The sequence below is a fragment of the Malaclemys terrapin genome, chromosome 10 (assembly GCF_027887155.1).
Source record: "Malaclemys terrapin pileata isolate rMalTer1 chromosome 10, rMalTer1.hap1, whole genome shotgun sequence".
Classification (NCBI taxonomy): domain Eukaryota; kingdom Metazoa; phylum Chordata; order Testudines; family Emydidae; genus Malaclemys; species Malaclemys terrapin.
This window is the reverse complement of record NC_071514.1, coordinates 46,743,004-46,759,198: the sequence shown is the minus strand read 5'-3', so window position 1 is coordinate 46,759,198 and position 16,195 is coordinate 46,743,004. Positions and strand designations below refer to the sequence as shown.

The 16,195-nt window shown below is 50.1% G+C and overlaps 1 long non-coding RNA gene across 5 annotated transcripts; it reads right to left on the bottom strand.

Annotated features, from left to right (window-relative positions):
* Nucleotides 1-1,107: 1,107 nt before the first annotated feature.
* LOC128844722 (uncharacterized) lies at nucleotides 1,108-7,517 on the bottom strand. Of its 5 annotated transcripts, none has more exons than XR_008446529.1 (3): nucleotides 7,450-7,517; nucleotides 6,091-6,323; nucleotides 1,108-3,190 (listed from the first exon to the last, which is right to left on the bottom strand). It is a non-coding gene; the product is annotated as an uncharacterized LOC128844722 (long non-coding RNA). The 5 variants fall into 5 exon arrangements; XR_008446527.1 differs by having other exon boundaries at nucleotides 6,091-6,288; nucleotides 6,529-7,511; XR_008446526.1 differs by having other exon boundaries at nucleotides 7,267-7,511.
* Nucleotides 7,518-16,195: the final 8,678 nt, after the last annotated feature.

Here is a 16,195-nt window from a genome sequence, read left to right as displayed (position 1 = left end):
TCCACTTGACCACAATGCTATTTTCTTTTATATGTCCATTAATTTTTAAAAAACATTTTTATTGAGTCATTTCCCCATCAACAACCAAGTCAATTTGCTTTTGTCCTTAAAAGAAACCAAAGTAAAATCCATATTTTATGTCAGTGCAGTAAAAATCAAATTAACACTCATTCCTTAAACTTCTCTAGCCCATGCAACAGTGGGACACAAAGGATATAGAAATATGGTGCTAAATTCAGCCCTTCTACCAGCAAGTCACATTATTATTGATCTCAACCTCTTTTAGTGCCCCCATCGCTGAATTTGATGGTAGAAGATACCTAAATACAGACCTGATCTAATGTCCATTGAAGCCAATGAAAAGACTCCCATTCATTTTAATGGGCTTTGGGTCTGGCTTAGTGAGTTGTTTGTATGTGCTCGTCGAGTGATTCTCAAGATGGGGGCTGCAAACAAGTGTCAGGGACCACTACACTGCCCTTCCCATACTGTTGACTGGGAGGGGACACTGTTTAGATCCCAGATAGATATAGAGTTAGCGTGACCACCTTTTCAAAAGGCAAAAGCAGAATACATGCAGAAGCCCATCCCCTCTGTGGCCCTGCTCCTGTTCCTCTTCTTCCCTCAAGGCTCCGCTCCCTGTCCCGCTTCTTCCCCCAGGGAGCCCCGGACCCTCCGTCTGCCCTGGGTGGAGGCAGGTGGGGTGTCCAAGAGTAGCCCCCGACCCATGTCCCCACCCCCAGGGTGTGCTGCCCAGGGCAGGTGGAGAGTCTGGAGCTCCCCAAAGCAGCTTGGGCTTCCTGCACAGCAATTACCACGGTCCAGCTCCGGCTTCTGGCCTGTCCAGGGGGCAGCACCTCAGGGGGAAGAGGAGGTGCGGGGGTGGGGCCTCATGGTGAAGGGGGGCTAAGGCCCACCTCAGCCCCTGTGCCAGGAAGAGGCTGGCGCCACCCCTGAGCCTTGGCCAAGTGCAGAGCAACGCCGCCGGGAATCTGGGACAAATGCTGTCTCAAAGTCATTCAGCCTGTTGCCAGCACAGAGTGCCCGAGGCAAAGCAACAGCGGGTTCGTTGCCCGGTGTGCTTCACGTCAATAAACACACCAGGGGGAGAAGCAAACAAAGTTTATTTGGGATCCCAAAGTGGTGCAAGGAGACTGGCAAGTCTCAAATCAAGCACATTAACAGGAACAGTTTTTCTTCTTTTATACATTTTGCAGTTAAGCCTCACCCCCCACTTTCCGCTCTAGCCCTCCCTTTCTCCCCTCCATTCCTCCCTCTACCCCTCCCGTCCCTGGTAATAGTTAAGTCATTCTTGGCAGCTATAAGCCTAGCTTGTTAGTAACTTCTTTAAACCGTTATCTTGTCCTTTTTCCCTTCAGCCAGAAACATGCAGGCCTCATTATTACCGCTTGAGCAGGGGGTTGCACACAGATAACTGGTTGCTTACATATTCCAATTGCACCTGGCTTTTGAGGTTGATTAGAGTTTAAACATGAAAGGATAGAGTTTGGTTCACTTAGGCCTAGTGCAGGAAGGCTTCATTGACACTTAGTGGCCTTCCACCTTCCTGAGTTACCTAGGGTTATGCCTAGTGACGTCAACAACTCCCTCCTTTGAGAATACTCAACAAGCTTTTGGCTGAGTTTTCTCATATTCTGTGGACAAGATATGATTAAGTGCTATGAAGCTGGGGTTTTCAATGAGAGGGTATGCCGGGATTTTTGAGGAACGGGGGGCACAAAGCTTACGGAGGAGCATTTTAAAACAAGCAATTAGGAGGAGGGTGACCAGGCACAATACCACACCGGTGAGGAGGAGACGCACAAGGCCACCCCCCCCGTCCTCCTAGGTTGGGCAACCAACTTCAAAGGGAATCGAAAACTGTGGGTTTCCTTTCCTGAGCCTTCCACTGCTTGAAAGCCTGTTTGGCCGACAGGACATGCTTGTTAATGTCTTGTGAGTTTTCCGGGACATAAGCTTCTTCCTTAATGGGCTCTGAGGTGGCATACAAAGATTTACGCTGCCTGGGGTGGCCAGGGGTTGTCCCTTAATGCATACTGGGATTCAATGGTACAGTTTTGTGACAAGGGGGTACCCGAGGTATTTCTTCCCCTACTGAACCATCCCCAACAGATATCTGACCAATTTAGGGGGACCACCCTCCAGGGTAACCCTGCTGCGTGGTGCGGGATTTGGGAGCATACTCAGCAGTTAGAGAGGTTAAACTCTTGGGCAAAGCAAACCTTCAAGGACTCATATGTGTTTGTTTCCAAGTTAGTAGGGATCCCTTTCCATCCCACATGTGCCTGGGGGGAACGGGAGGTAACGAAAGGCTGGAGACTCTTGCCTACATGCTCGGGGTCTTATTGATCGCCATATTTGGGGTCGGGAAGGAATTTTCCTCCAGGGTAGATTGGCTGAGGCCCTGGAGGTTTTTTGCCTTCCTCCGCAGCATGGGGCAGGGATCGCTAGCAGGAGGGTTCTCTGCCAATTGAAGTCACTAAAACACAGGATTTGGGGACTTCATCAGCAGAGTCAAGGGAAGGGTAGGGACTGTTTGTGGCCTGCAGCATGCAGGGGGTCAGACCAGATGATCATAATGGTCCCTTCTGACCTTAAAGTCTATGAGTCTATGAGTGTCCCTATGGCAAAGAGTACCACTGTGGCAGACCCTGGACCTGAACTCATGCTGGGCAGGTGACCCTAGGGCCTAATAATTACAATTCCCCAAATACCCACAAAATATCAATTACCAATAGTAGGCAGATTAAAAACAAAAGGACCAGGCCACCAGGTTAGGCCAGCCCTGTGAGAGTAAACACAACCAACGCTTAGAGTTTTCACGGGGAGTGCGCTGCGACTGTCCAAAGAGACCACAGGGCATTCCCGGCAGATCTTATTGTTTTTTTGAATAACAGTTTAAGTCCCAGGTCGTCGCTGGTAGTCCTTTTCCATAGGCTGGACGGTCCACCATTCAGGAGCGGGCACTGCCTTCAGACAGGAGTGATGAATCCAGTTCTTGTGTCCCTTGACCTTTGCTGCTGTGTGGGAAACCAGTAGGATGGTGTGGGGTCCCTTCCACTTCTCTTGGAGAGGCTTGTCCTTCCAGGTCCGAACGAGAACGGAATTGCCTGGCTGCAAGGAGTGGACAGGGGCATCCAGCGGGAGAGGCTGCAAATCTCTGGTATACCTGAGGAGAGAACAGAGAACAGCAGACAGAGAGCACATATACTGAGATAAAAAGCCACATCCTATTTCCCACTCCCCTGCCAGAACCGGTGTACCATTCATAGGCCATGCCCTTCCAAACATAATCTCGAAGGGACTGAGCCCTAACCTGCCCTTTGGGAGAGCGCGCATGCGGAGCAAAACAAGGGGTAAGGCATCAGGCCATCCGCTGAATCGATCCACCAAGACAAAAAGGTATTTGAATCCTTGGGTCCGGGGGAACTCAGTAAAGTCTATTTGCCAAACCAGCCCCGGGCCTGGAGTGGGTTCCAGAGTGGCTGATGGCACTGACACTTCTGGTCGAAGGTTGTTCTTTTGGCAGACTAGACATTCAGCCTGTACCTGAGAGGCCAGGGGTCTAAGAGCCTCCCTGCCAGCGTATAATTCTTTGTTTCTTCACCAGGGTCAGTTCTTAATGTCTTTTGTAGTCAGGAATTCCTGGACTTTGTGGTTTCAATGAAGCAAGTGTTCCTTCTTCTCTTTTCCTGAAACAGTGTGGTTCAGCATCATACAGGGGAGAGGTTACTAGCACATCACCCTGTCTTTAAATAGGCTTATCATCAGTTGGAGAGTCCTCCCGAGGTGGAGGGGTCTTTTAACAGTGAGAAGCATGGGTTCAGATGGGCAGTCCTTGGTACTTCACAGCGGTGTTTGTGGTTAACAGGACTTGGAAAGGGCCTTTCCAGTGTGGAGCCAAAGCAGTTTTTCGTTGACGGACCTTACGTAGACTCAGTCTCCTTGTTTCAATGAATGGCAGGGCTGCTAGGGTCTTTGGTTAGCACTTCTTTTATCTGTGAGAAAAGAAACCTTACACATTTCATTAATGCCTGGCAGTGTTTTGCAGATCTCATAGTTGCTTGGGCACATTCAGGCCCCCCTTTTCTTGGTTGTCAGCCAAGTCTTAGCTGTGAACAATGCCCTTGGATGGAGCCAGCATCTTATCTTTGGACTGAGCTTGCTAGCTATGTTTTTTTTCCTCAGTTAACTCGTTCTGTTCTTTTTCCTTCTCTCCTTCTTGGCTTCTTTTAACTTAGAAAGGAAACTTCCACTCTTCACTCATACACCTTTTCCCAACAATGAACACATACACATTGCCATTATACACCCTTCCAGTAAAATAACTTCTATACAGAGCTTTGGAGCAACAAACCAGGACGAGCACACCCACTTTTGAGGAGTCCAACAAAGTTCAGGAGGCTCACAGTGGCTTTAAGGCAAGGGGTGAGACCCACAGCAGCAATCAACAAGTCATCCACATATTGCAGGAGGAGGACCCTGTCCTCATTGTCCCACTCCTCCAAGTCTCTGGCCAGGGCCTGGCCAAACAGAGTGGGGGAATTTTTAAATCCCTGGGCCAACACTGTCCAGCAAAGCTGCTTTTTAACCCTCCTTTTGTCCTCCCACTGGCTCCACTCTGGGGCTTGCAAGGCTGAGGGCTCAATTTCAAGGGTCATTATCCAGGCATTCTCTGGGGGTAAGGTGAGGCTTATTTCATCTTGGGTGAAATGCAGGGTGGCTCCTAAGCAACAAAGCAGGTTCCATCCTAGTAGAAGTGTTGGACAATCGGGGAGGTAAACCAGTTTGTGAGATAGAGTTCTGTTTCCCAAAGCACATTCCGCTGGAGCATATACTGGGCACTTGGTTCCTTTCCCTGTGGCACCCACCACAGTGAGGAACTCTGACACAGGCAGCTGCAGGGGTTGGTTTACGGCGGTTCGTGCAGCTCCAGAGTCTATTAAAAAGTCTATGTCCAAATCTCCCACCCGCATTTTTACTCAGAGTTCCGGGGGCAGAATAGTCCGTCTCCTCTGACACTCCTATTCTTGATCCTCTGCTGCCATCATAGGGATACCTTCTCTTTCGGGGCACTCATTTTTCCAATGTCCCTCCTTTCGGCATCTGGCACACTGGTTGCGACCCAGACGCCTTTCCTGTGAGCCAGGGTACCCATGTCCTCTCATTCCCTGGCCCCTTCCACCTTCCTGGAATTTTCCCCTGCCACCGGCCTGTACTGCTGTGACCATCATTTTCGCCTGCCTCTTTTCCTTTTCTTTAGACACAACCTGATTACGCTCCACCTCAGACAGCAGGGTCTGCATAAGGACATTACAATCATCCCAGTCAGGCTTACAGCTAGCCAGGCACCCTTCAAAGACCGAGATAAACTTGCTTGGGTTCGTAGAGAATTCCCCTGCCTGTGCCTTAAAGGCTGCTAGGTCCACCGGGTTAAAAGGCACATGGGTGTAAACCTGTATATTAGGGCCTGATTCCTATCTGAGCCATGTCTGGACACCACGGTCTCAGTGATCAACAGATAAAATTCCACCAAGGGGGCAATCTCTGGGACCTGAGACACCTTGTCTTTATATGGTGGGGGTGTGATAGCCGAAGGGGACACCGGACCTGCCATTACAGCTGTGGGGGGGTTCTGAGGACTAGCAGTAGCTACTACCGAACCTGTCGGAGTCAAATTACACTTTTGCAAAATATCTAACCTATCTCTTAGCAACATAAACAACTGTACATACATATGTTCATTCCATTTACCCGTTTGCTGACAAAACAGAAGTAATTGAAGGATCGTGTTATAATTAAGTGATCCTTCCGGTGGCCACCTTTCCTGGTCCTCTAGCTGATATTGAGGCCAGTCTACTGTACAGAACCTTTTCAGTTTACTTTTAACCAACGGATCCGATCCAAACACTTTCCAGTTCACCAGAATGCATTCCAAGGGTGTACACCTTGCCCTGCCTGCCATACTCTGTCCCTGCCCCATAGGGAGACACTGGGCGTCCCCAGGTCATAACAGGTAGACACTGGGCATCCCCAGGTCAAGACAGATAAAGTCTGGACTGTTCCTACCTTATCCAAGGGTCCGGTTCTGCACCGTCGCCCTATCCATGGGACCGGTTCCCCACCGTCGCCCGCAGCTGCTTCTCCACTACTCGAGCGCGTTGCACCGTTGTGCCCTCCGGGGTCGACCAAACCACGTCTCCGCCGAGGCCCCCGGTAAAGTCACCAGTGCGCGCTGGGCGTCGGTCATCACCGTAATCTGTCAACCTCCGAGAGGGGTCCGGGCAAGGCTAAATTTCAGCCTCAAGCACACCAGCAAAAACAGTTTTCCTCTCTTTATACATTTTACAACTAAGCCCCCCCTCTTCTCCCCCTTTCCCCCCCACCTCTACTCCTCCCTCTCTTCCCTCTCCCTTCTCTACCGAAGGCATATTTATACATTTAAGCAATTAAATCATTCTAGGGCTATAAATCTAACTTGTTAGTAACACTCCTCTAAACTGTTACCTGGTCCTGTTTACCCTTGTGTAAGCAGGGGAATGGTCCCGCTATTGTGGGGAACTTTCCTGGCTTCTGCACTACCCCGGTGAGGTGGGCTAGCGAAAGGATCTGAGTCCTTGCTTCCACTTCCTTTATCCAGAGGCCTTCCTGCCCTTGAGGTCTCCCCTTCCACTCTCCTGTCTGGCAGAGTTCTTGTAAACCCCGACAAGGCTGGGCCTAGGATTCCTGGGTGTCTCGACCCCCAACCCTGCTGTGGTCACCCAGGACAGGAGTTAGGGTGTTCCCACTTCGGGGTACTTTTTTTGCACTGGGCACCTTCCTGACCCACTGATTATTTCATACAATTTAAAGCAAATACAAGTTGTTTAATTAACAATTAATTTAAAAAAAGAATAAGGAAAAATGGGAAAAGTTAAAGGAAAACATCACGCTGCTCTGTGGCAGGGAACATCACAAACAGTCTTTTTGGAATGTCAGGGCAGTTCACAGTCTGTTTTTTGTAGGTCCCAGGCCTCCTTCTCAGGCCCTGGCTGTGCTGCAGAGACGCTGCAGGTTGGACACTTGCTCTGGCGGTGGCCACACGCTCTCAGGCTCTAGGTGGCAGGACCCTTTTTCCCAGCATTACCCCCATCCTGTCAGGGTTACAATCCCCCTCCAAGTCTGGCCTGCAGAGTTTCTTGGCTGAGGCGTCTCCCTGTGCTAGGCCCTCTGCCCAGGGTCTTCTTCCTCTCCCCAGCTGCTTACCACACCCAGCTCCAGACTGCTCCAGCCCCAGCTCCACTTTGCCTCAGCATGGCTGCTGCTGCTGCTCTGCCTTCAACTCCCTGGGCTGCTTCTCTGGCCCCTCTGGCTCTGGTTGCTACAGCTCTGCCTCCAGGACAGGTTTGCTCTGCATGTTGCTTCTATGACTCTGCTCCCAGCTCTGACCTGCTTCCTGGCTGCTTGTCTGGCCCCTCTGGCTCTGGCTGCTGCAGCTCTCCTCCCAGGGCAGGTTTATCATAGAATCATAGAATCATAGAATATCAGAGTTGGAAGGGACCTCAAGAGGTCATCTAGTCCAACCCCCTGCTCAAAGCAGGACCAATTCCCAGCTAAATCATCCCAGCCAGGGCTTTGTCAAGCCGGGCCTTAAAAACCTCCAAGGAAGGAGACTCCACCACCTCCCTAGGTAACGCATTCCAGTGTTTCACCACCCTCCTAGTGAAATAGTTTTTCCTGATATCCAACCTGGACCTCCCCCACCGCAACTTGAGACCATTGCTCCTTGTTCTGTCATCTGCCACCACTGAGAACAGCCGAGCTCCATCCTCTTTGGAACTCCCCTTCAGGTAGTTGAAGGCTGCTATCAAATCCCCCCTCATTCTTCTCTTCTGGAGACTAAACAATCCCAGTTCCCTCAGCCTCTCCTCATAAGTCATGTGCTCCAGACCCCTAATCATTTTTGTTGCCCTCCGCTGGACTCTTTCCAATTTTTCCACATCCTTCTTGTAGTGTGGGGCCCAAAACTGGACACAGTATTCCAGATGAGGCCTCACCAATGTCGAATAAAGGGGAACGATCACGTTCCTCAATCTGCTGGCAATGCCCCTACTTATACAGCCCAAAATGCCGTTAGCCTTCTTGGCAACAAGGGCACACTGTTGACTCATATCAAGCTTCTCATCCACCGTAACACCTAGGTCCTTTTCTGCAGAACTGCTGCCTAGCCACTCGGTCCCTAGTCTGTAGCAGTGCATGGGATTCTTCCGTCCTAAGTGCAGGACTCTGCACTTGTCCTTGTTGAACCTCATCAGGTTTTTTTCTGCCCAATCCTCTAATTTGTCTAGGTCTCTCTGTATCCGATCCCTACCCTCTAGTGTATCTACCACGCCTCCTAGTTTAGTGTCATCTGCAAACTTGCTGAGAGTGCAGTCCACACCATCCTCCAGATCATTAATAAAGATATTAAACAAAACCGGCCCCAGGACCGACCCTTGGGGCACTCCACTTGAAACCGGCTGCCAACTAGACATGGAGCCATTGATCACTACCCGTTGAGCCCGACGATCTAGCCAGCTTTCTATCCACCTTACAGTCCATTCATCCAGCCCATACTTCTTTAACTTGGTGGCAAGAATACTGTGGGAGACAGTATCAAAAGCTTTGCTAAAGTCAAGAAATAACACATCCACTGCTTTCCCCTCATCCACAGAGCCAGTTATCTCATCATAGAAGGCAATTAGGTTAGTCAGGCACGACTTCCCCTTCGTGAATCCATGCTGACTGTTCCTGATCACTTTCCTTTCCTCTAAATGTTTCATAATTGATTCCTTGAGGACCTGCTCCATAATTTTTCCAGGGACTGAGGTGAGGCTGACTGGCCTGTAGTTCCCCGGATCCTCCTTCTTCCCTTTTTTAAAGATGGGCACTACATTAGCCTTTTTCCAGTCATCTGGGACCTCCCCCGATCGCCATGAGTTTTCAAAAATAATGGCTAATGGCTCTGCAATCTCACCCGCCAACTCCTTTAGCACCTTCGGATGCAGCGCATCCGGCCCCATGGACTTGTGCACGTCCAGTTTTTCTAAATAGTCCCGAACCACTTCTTTCTCTACAGAGGGCTGGTCACCTTCTCCCCATGCTGTACTGCCCAGTGCAGCAATCTGGGAGCTGACCTTGTGCGTGAAGACAGAGGCAAAAAAATCATTGAGTACATTAGCTTTTTCCACATCCTCGGTCACTAGGTTGCCTCCCTCATTCAGTAAGGGGCCCACACTTTCCTTGATTTTCTTCTTGTTGCTAACATACCTGAAGAAACTCTTCTTGTTACTCTTAACATCTCTTGCTAACTGCAACTCCAAGTGTGATTTGGCCTTCCTGATTTCACTCCTGCATGCCTGAGCAATATTTTTATACTCCTCCCTGCTCTCTTTGGGCTGTGCTCTGGCTTTGGGGCTGCAGCTCTGCTTCCAGCAACTTAGCTCGGGCCCCTGCTCTTTCCTTAGCTCAGCCCCACTTTGTCTGACTCAGGCCATTCCAGTTCACACGGAGGACGGGACCCTCCTGGCCTCCTGACTCCCTGATTAGCCTGCCCGCCCTGTCAATCAGGCTGATCTGGAGCATTGGCCTCTCCCCATTGTTCCTGGGGACTGTCAGTCTCAGGCTCCTGATTTGCCATCGACCCTTCCCCTTTTAGTGCTGGGAGCTAGCCAACCAAAACACCCCCACTGAGTGTTAGTAAGGAGGCAACAGTCCCCTTACACTTGGTTTATTACCTCTTCAGCCAGAAACATGCTAGCCTCATCATTATCGCTTGGTACCTGGTATGGGGGTGGGGTTGCAACTGATAATTGGCTGTTTACACATTCCATGCATCTAGCTTTCGAGGTCAATTAGAGTTAAACATTGAAGAACTTTGGTTCACTCAGGCCTAGCATTATCAACAATTCCCTCCTTTGAGAATACTCAACAAGCTTTTGGCTGAGTTGTCTCATATTCTGTGGACAAGATACGATTGAGTGCCATGGAGCTGGGGTTCTCAATGAGAGGGTATGCTGGGATTTCTGGGGAACCGGGGGCACAAAGCTTACGGAGGAGCAATTTAAAACAAGCAATCAGGAGGAGGGTGACCAGGCACAGTACCACATCTGTGAGGAGGAGACGCACAAGGCCATTTCCCAGTCCTCCTAGGTTGGGCAACCAACTCCAAAGGGAATCAAAAACTGTGGGTTCCCTTTCCTGGGCTTTCCACTGCTCGAAAGCCCGTTCGGCTGACAGGACATGCTTATTAATGTCCTGTGAGTTTTCCGGGACATAAGTACAACATTCACTCCCAATAAGGACACACACCCTGCCCTGGGAGGCTAAAACATAATCTAAGGCCTGTCTGTTTTGCAGGGACAGCAACCGGAGCTGGTAAAGCTCTGAGTTAAGGCTTTTTTCTATGGCTAAGGTCTCATTGGCATACTTGGTGAGAAACACAGAGAGCCTACGATAAAATTGAGCCAGTCGTCCCACCCCATAGGATGGGAGGAAGATCATATCCAACCTGTCTCCTTCTGTAATGGGCTCTGGGGTGGCATACAAAGATCTACGCTGCCTGGAGCGGCCAGGGGACAGTTTAGGGAGGACACGAAGGGGAGGGGCAAGATATCCTAGATAGCAGCTTCCATTCCACCGATGCGGTAGCCACTTATAGGCAGAGGTACCGCAAATATAAATATAATTCCCTACCAAGCCATTATAACCACTACTCCACCTATTTGTTTGGGTGTCACTAAACGATCCGAACCCAGTGGTAGAGTCGGATTTGCCGTTAACATAGACAGGGATGGAAGCGTCACTGTCAGGGGATAAATAATACTGACAGGTGCTATTCCCAGCAAACCAGGTGTGATTGCTGGACTTGAACTGTCGATAGCACACCAACGCAAGGGCCACTGACCTCAGCCTAATAGGGGAAGGGACGCTGAGTTGGCCTGCGGCTTCCAGGGGTCATCCCTTAACGCATACTGGGACTCAATGGTACAGTTTTGCGACAAGGGGGTACCCGAGGCATTTTTCCCCCTACTGAACCATCTCCAACAGATATCTGACCAATTTTGGGGAACTACCCTCCAGGATAACCCTGCTGCGTGGTGCGGGATTTGGGAGCATACCCAGCAGTTACAGAGGTTAAACTCTTGGGCAAAGCAAACCTTCAGGGACTCATATGTGTTTGTCTCTAAGTTAGTAGGGATTCCTTTCCATCCCGCATGTGCCTGGGGGGAAACGGGAGTTAACAAGAGGAGTGTCCCTATGGCAAAGAACACCACTGTGGCAGACCCTGGATCTGAACTCATATTGGGCAGGTGACCCTAGGGCCTAATAATCACAATTCCCCAAATACCCACAAAATAACAATTACCAATAGCAAGCAGATTAAAAACAGAAGGGACCAGGCCACCAGGTTAGGCCGGCCCTGTGAAAATAAACACAACCAACGCTCAGAAGTCTCGTGGGGAGTGCGCTGTGACTGTCCAAAGAGATCACAGGGCATTCCCAGCAGACACTATTGTCGTCTGAATAACAGCTTAAGTCCCAGATCGTCGCTGGCAGTCTTCTCTGCAGGCTGAACGGTCCACCGTTCAGGAGCAGGCACTGCTTTCAGGCGAGAGTGATGAATCCAGTTCTTGTGTCCCTCAACCTTTGCTGCTGTATGGGAGACCAGCAGGATGGTGTGGGGTCCCTTCCACTTCTCTTGGACAGGCTCGTCCTTCCAGGTCTGAACAAAGTACGGAATTGCCTGGCTGCAAGGAGTGGATCGGTGCATCCAGCGGGACAGGCTGCAAATCTTTAGTATAGCTGTGGAGAGAACAGAGAACAGCAGACAGAGAGCACATATACTGAGATAAGAAGCCACACCCCATTTCCCACTCCCCTGCCAGAACCGGTGTACCATTCATAGGCCATGCCCTTCCAAACATAATCTCGAAGGGACTGAGCCCTAACCTGCCCTTTGGGAGAGCACGAATGCGGAGCAAAACAAGGGGCAAAGCATCAGGCCACTTAAGGGAAGCCTCTTGGCAAACCTTTGAGAGGTGCCGCTTAAGTGTCTGATTTGTACGCTCCACTACCCCACTGGCCTGCGGTCGCCATGGCATGTGAAGCTTCCAGGGGATCTGTAGGGCATCTGATATCTTCTGAACGACTTGGGATGTGAAGTGTGTTCCGTCGTCAGATTCCATCCACTGGGGGAGTCCAAAGCGAGGAATGATCTTCTTGACAAATTTAAGAGCCACCGTTTTGGCAGTGTTGTTATGGTATGGGAAGGCCTCAGGCCATCCGCTGAATTGATCCACCAAGACGAGGAGGTATCTGAATCCTTGGGTTCGGGAAAACTCAGTAAAATCTATTTGCCAAACCAGTCCCGGGCCTGGGGTAGGCTCCAGAGTTGCTAGCAGCACTGACACTCCTGGTCGAGGGTTGTTCTTTTGGCAGACTAGACATTCAGCCTGCACCTGGGAGACCAGAGGCCTAAGTCCAGAGGTTAGAAAATATTTACCCATTAGCTGAGAGAAAGCCTCCCTCCCTGTGTGAGTGGACTGATGTAGCTTCTGTAGCACTGGCCGAATTAGGCCCTTTGGTAGTAGGATCTTTCCTTCCAGGGAGTGGAACCACCCCTCTTTGTTTCCATAGACCAGCATGAGCGTGTAGTACTCCAAAGGCATATCTGGAATCAGTAAAAATGTTAACTCTTTTCCCTTTTGACAGTTCAAGTGCACGGGTTAAGGCTACCAATTCAGCCAGCTGGGCTGATGTCCCAGCAGGTAAACCCTCTGCTTCCACGGTTTCGTGGAGATTTACAACAGCATAGCCAGTCCTCCTTTGCCCGTTTACAACTGTACTACTGCCATCAGTATACCACTCATAATCAGCATTTGGGAGGGGTTGATCTTTTAAGTCTGGGCAGCTAGAGTATTGAATATCTATGGTCTACAAACAGTCGTGTTCCTGCTCCTCTGTCTCCAGTAACAGGGTAGCTGGGTTAAGGGAGGGACAGGTCTGTAGGGTAACTTCAGGATTTTCTACAAGCTTTGCCTGATACCGAGCAACCGGAACCTGTGTAAGCCAGAGACCACCCTTAGTATCCAGCAGGGCTTGAACCATGTGAGGGGTATACACTTGCACAATTCCCCCCAGTGTCAGTTTCTCAGCTTCCCCAAGCACTAGGGCAGTTGCTGCGACCGCCCGCAAACATGCCGGCCATCCCTTGGCAACTTGATCAAGTTGTTTAGAGAAATATGCCATGGGACATTTCCAGGTGCCTAATAACTGAGTAAGCACTCCCAGGGCTACCCCTTTCCTTTTATCCATATACAGTTGGAATGGCTTAGAGAGGTCTGGCAGACACAGGGCTGGGGCTTCCATCAGTTTCCTTTTTAAAACCTTAAATGCCTTGTCGGCTTCTGGGGATCAGTGAAAGGGGTCTTGATCCGCTCCCTTAACACATTCGTACAAGGGTTTAGCCCACAGTCCAAACTCTGGGATCCATATCCTGCAGAAGCCTGCCATGCCCAGAAACGCCCTGAGCCGTTTATGATTGCTTGGGATAGGAATTTGGCAGACAGCTGACGTTCCCCCTGCCTTATGTAAAATCCTAAGTAGTGTACTTTTGGGAGAGCAATCTGAGCCTTACTCTGTGCTACTCGATATCCTCGGAGTCCAACAAAGTTCAGGAGGCTCACAGTGGCTTTAAGGCAAGAGGTTAGACCCACAGCAGCAATTAACAAGTCATCCACATATTGCAGGAGGAGGACTTTGTCCTCATTGTCCCACTCCTCCAAGTCTCTAGCCAGGGCCTGGCTGAAAAGAGTGGGGGAATTTTTAAATCCCTAGGCTAGCACTGTCCAGCAAAGATGCTTTTTCACCCTCCTTTTGTCCTCCCACTCGAAGGAGAAAATCTCCTGAGATTGGGGGTCGACTGGAATCGTGAAGGAAGCATCCTTTAAATCTAGGACTGAAAAATGGGTGTACTGCCCCCCTATAGAGGCCAACAGTGTATATGGGTTTGGAATAAGGGGGTGCAGAGTCTTAACCCGCTCATTAACTGCCCTCAGGTCTTGGACCAGCCAGTATGTGCCATTGGGCTTTCGTACAGGCAAGATAGGAGTGTTTCAGGCTGACTGACATTCTTGAAGTACCCTGCACTTTAGGAACTGGTCTATAGTTTCCTGCAGTCCCTCTCTGGCTTCCCTTTTGATCGGATACTGCTTGATTTGCACCGGACCTTTTCCTGGCAAGAGCTGAACAGTAACAGGGGTTTGATGGGCTGCCTTTCCTGGGATCCCTGATGCCCATACCAAAGGAAGAACCCGCTTCTCCCACTGACTCCACTCTGGGGCTTGCATGGCTGAGGGCTCAATTGCAAGGGTCATTATCCAGGCATTCTCTGGAGGTAAGGTGAGGCTTATTTCATCTTGAGTGAAATGCAGGGTGGCACCTAAGCAACAAAGCAGATCCCATCCTAATAGTGGCATTGGACAATCGGGGAGGTAAACCAGTTTGTGAGATAGAGTTCTGTTTCCCAAAGCACATTCTGCTGGGGCATATACTGGGCACTTAGTTCCTTTCCCTGTGGCTCCCACCACAGTGAGGGAATCTGCCACAGGCAGCTGAAGGGGTTGGTTTACAGCGGTTCGTGCAGCTCCAGAGTCTATTAAAAAGTCTATGTCTGAATCTCCCACGCGCATTTTGAATCGGGGTTCCGGGGGCAGGATAGTCCGTCTCCCCTGACATGCCTATTCTTGATCCTCCGCTGCCATCATAGGGGTACCTTCCCTTTCGGGGCACTCATTTTTCCAATGTCCCTCCTTTCGGCATATGGCACACTGGTTGCGACCCAGACGCCTTTCCTGTAAGCCAGGGCGCCCACGTCCACATCCTCTCATTCCCCGGCCCCTTCCACCTTCTTGAAATTTTCCCCTGCCACCAGCCTGTACTGCTGAAACCATCATTTGCACTTGTCTCTTTTCCTTTTCTCCCTCTCTGTAAGCCCTGTTTGCAGTTTCCAGAATCTGTGCCATTGTCATGCCCATCAAATCCTCCTTTTTCTGCAGTTTCCTTTTAAGATCAGGGGCGGCACGGCTGGTAAAGATACCCTTTATAATTGCCTCAGTTGCCTGATCATCAGGATTGCCATTCGTAGTTTGCCTGATGGTATCCCGAATACGCTGCAGAAAAGCAACCAGACTCTCTTTTGGCTCCTGGACTAGCTCATACGGCTTAGCCCAATTGTTATGTCGGACAGCTGAGTGTCGGAGACCATGTAATAGGAGCTCCTTGTATACAGTGAGACGAGTGAGATCCGCCGGCATGTTGGGATTCCACCGGGGGTCTGCTGTAGGGACCTGAACTGCAGCAACAGGGACATTTACTGCGTTTGCCTCATGTCTAAGCTGTGCCTCCTCCCTTGCCTTAGACGCAATCTGATTACGCTCCACCTCAGACAGCAGGGTCCGCATAAGGACATTACAGTCATCCCAGTCAGGCTTATGGCTAGCCAGACACACTTCAAAGACCGAGATAAACTTGCTTGGATTCGTAGAGAATTCCCCTGCCTGTGCTTTAAAAGCTGCTAGGTCCACTAGGTTAAAAGGCACATGGGTGTAAACCTGCATTGTAGTGGCTGAGCGATTTTCTGCTCCAGGACGGGCTATCTGAGTATCAGTAATCAATGGATAGAATCCCACCGAGGAGGCAAGCTCTGGGACCTGAGGCACCCTGTCTTTATATGGTGGGGGTGTTGGAGCCGAAGGGGACACCGACTCTGCCATCACAAACCGGGGGAGGGTTCTGGGGACTAACAGTAGTTACTACCGAACCTCTCGGAGTCAAATTACACCTTTGCAAAAGATCTGACCTATCTCTTAACAACATAAACAACTGTACATACATATGTTCATTCCATTTACCCGTTCGCTGACAAAACAGAAGCAATTGAAGGATCATATTATTGAGGCCAGTCTACTGTACAGAATCTTTTCAGTTTACTTTTAATCAACAGATCCGATCCAAACACTTTCCAGTTCACCAGAATGCATTCTAAGGGCGTACAACTTGCACTGCCTGCAGTACTCTGTCCCTGCCCCATACTCTAGAGAGACACTGGGCATCCCCAGGTCAAAACAGGTAAAGTCCCCACTGGACTGTTCCT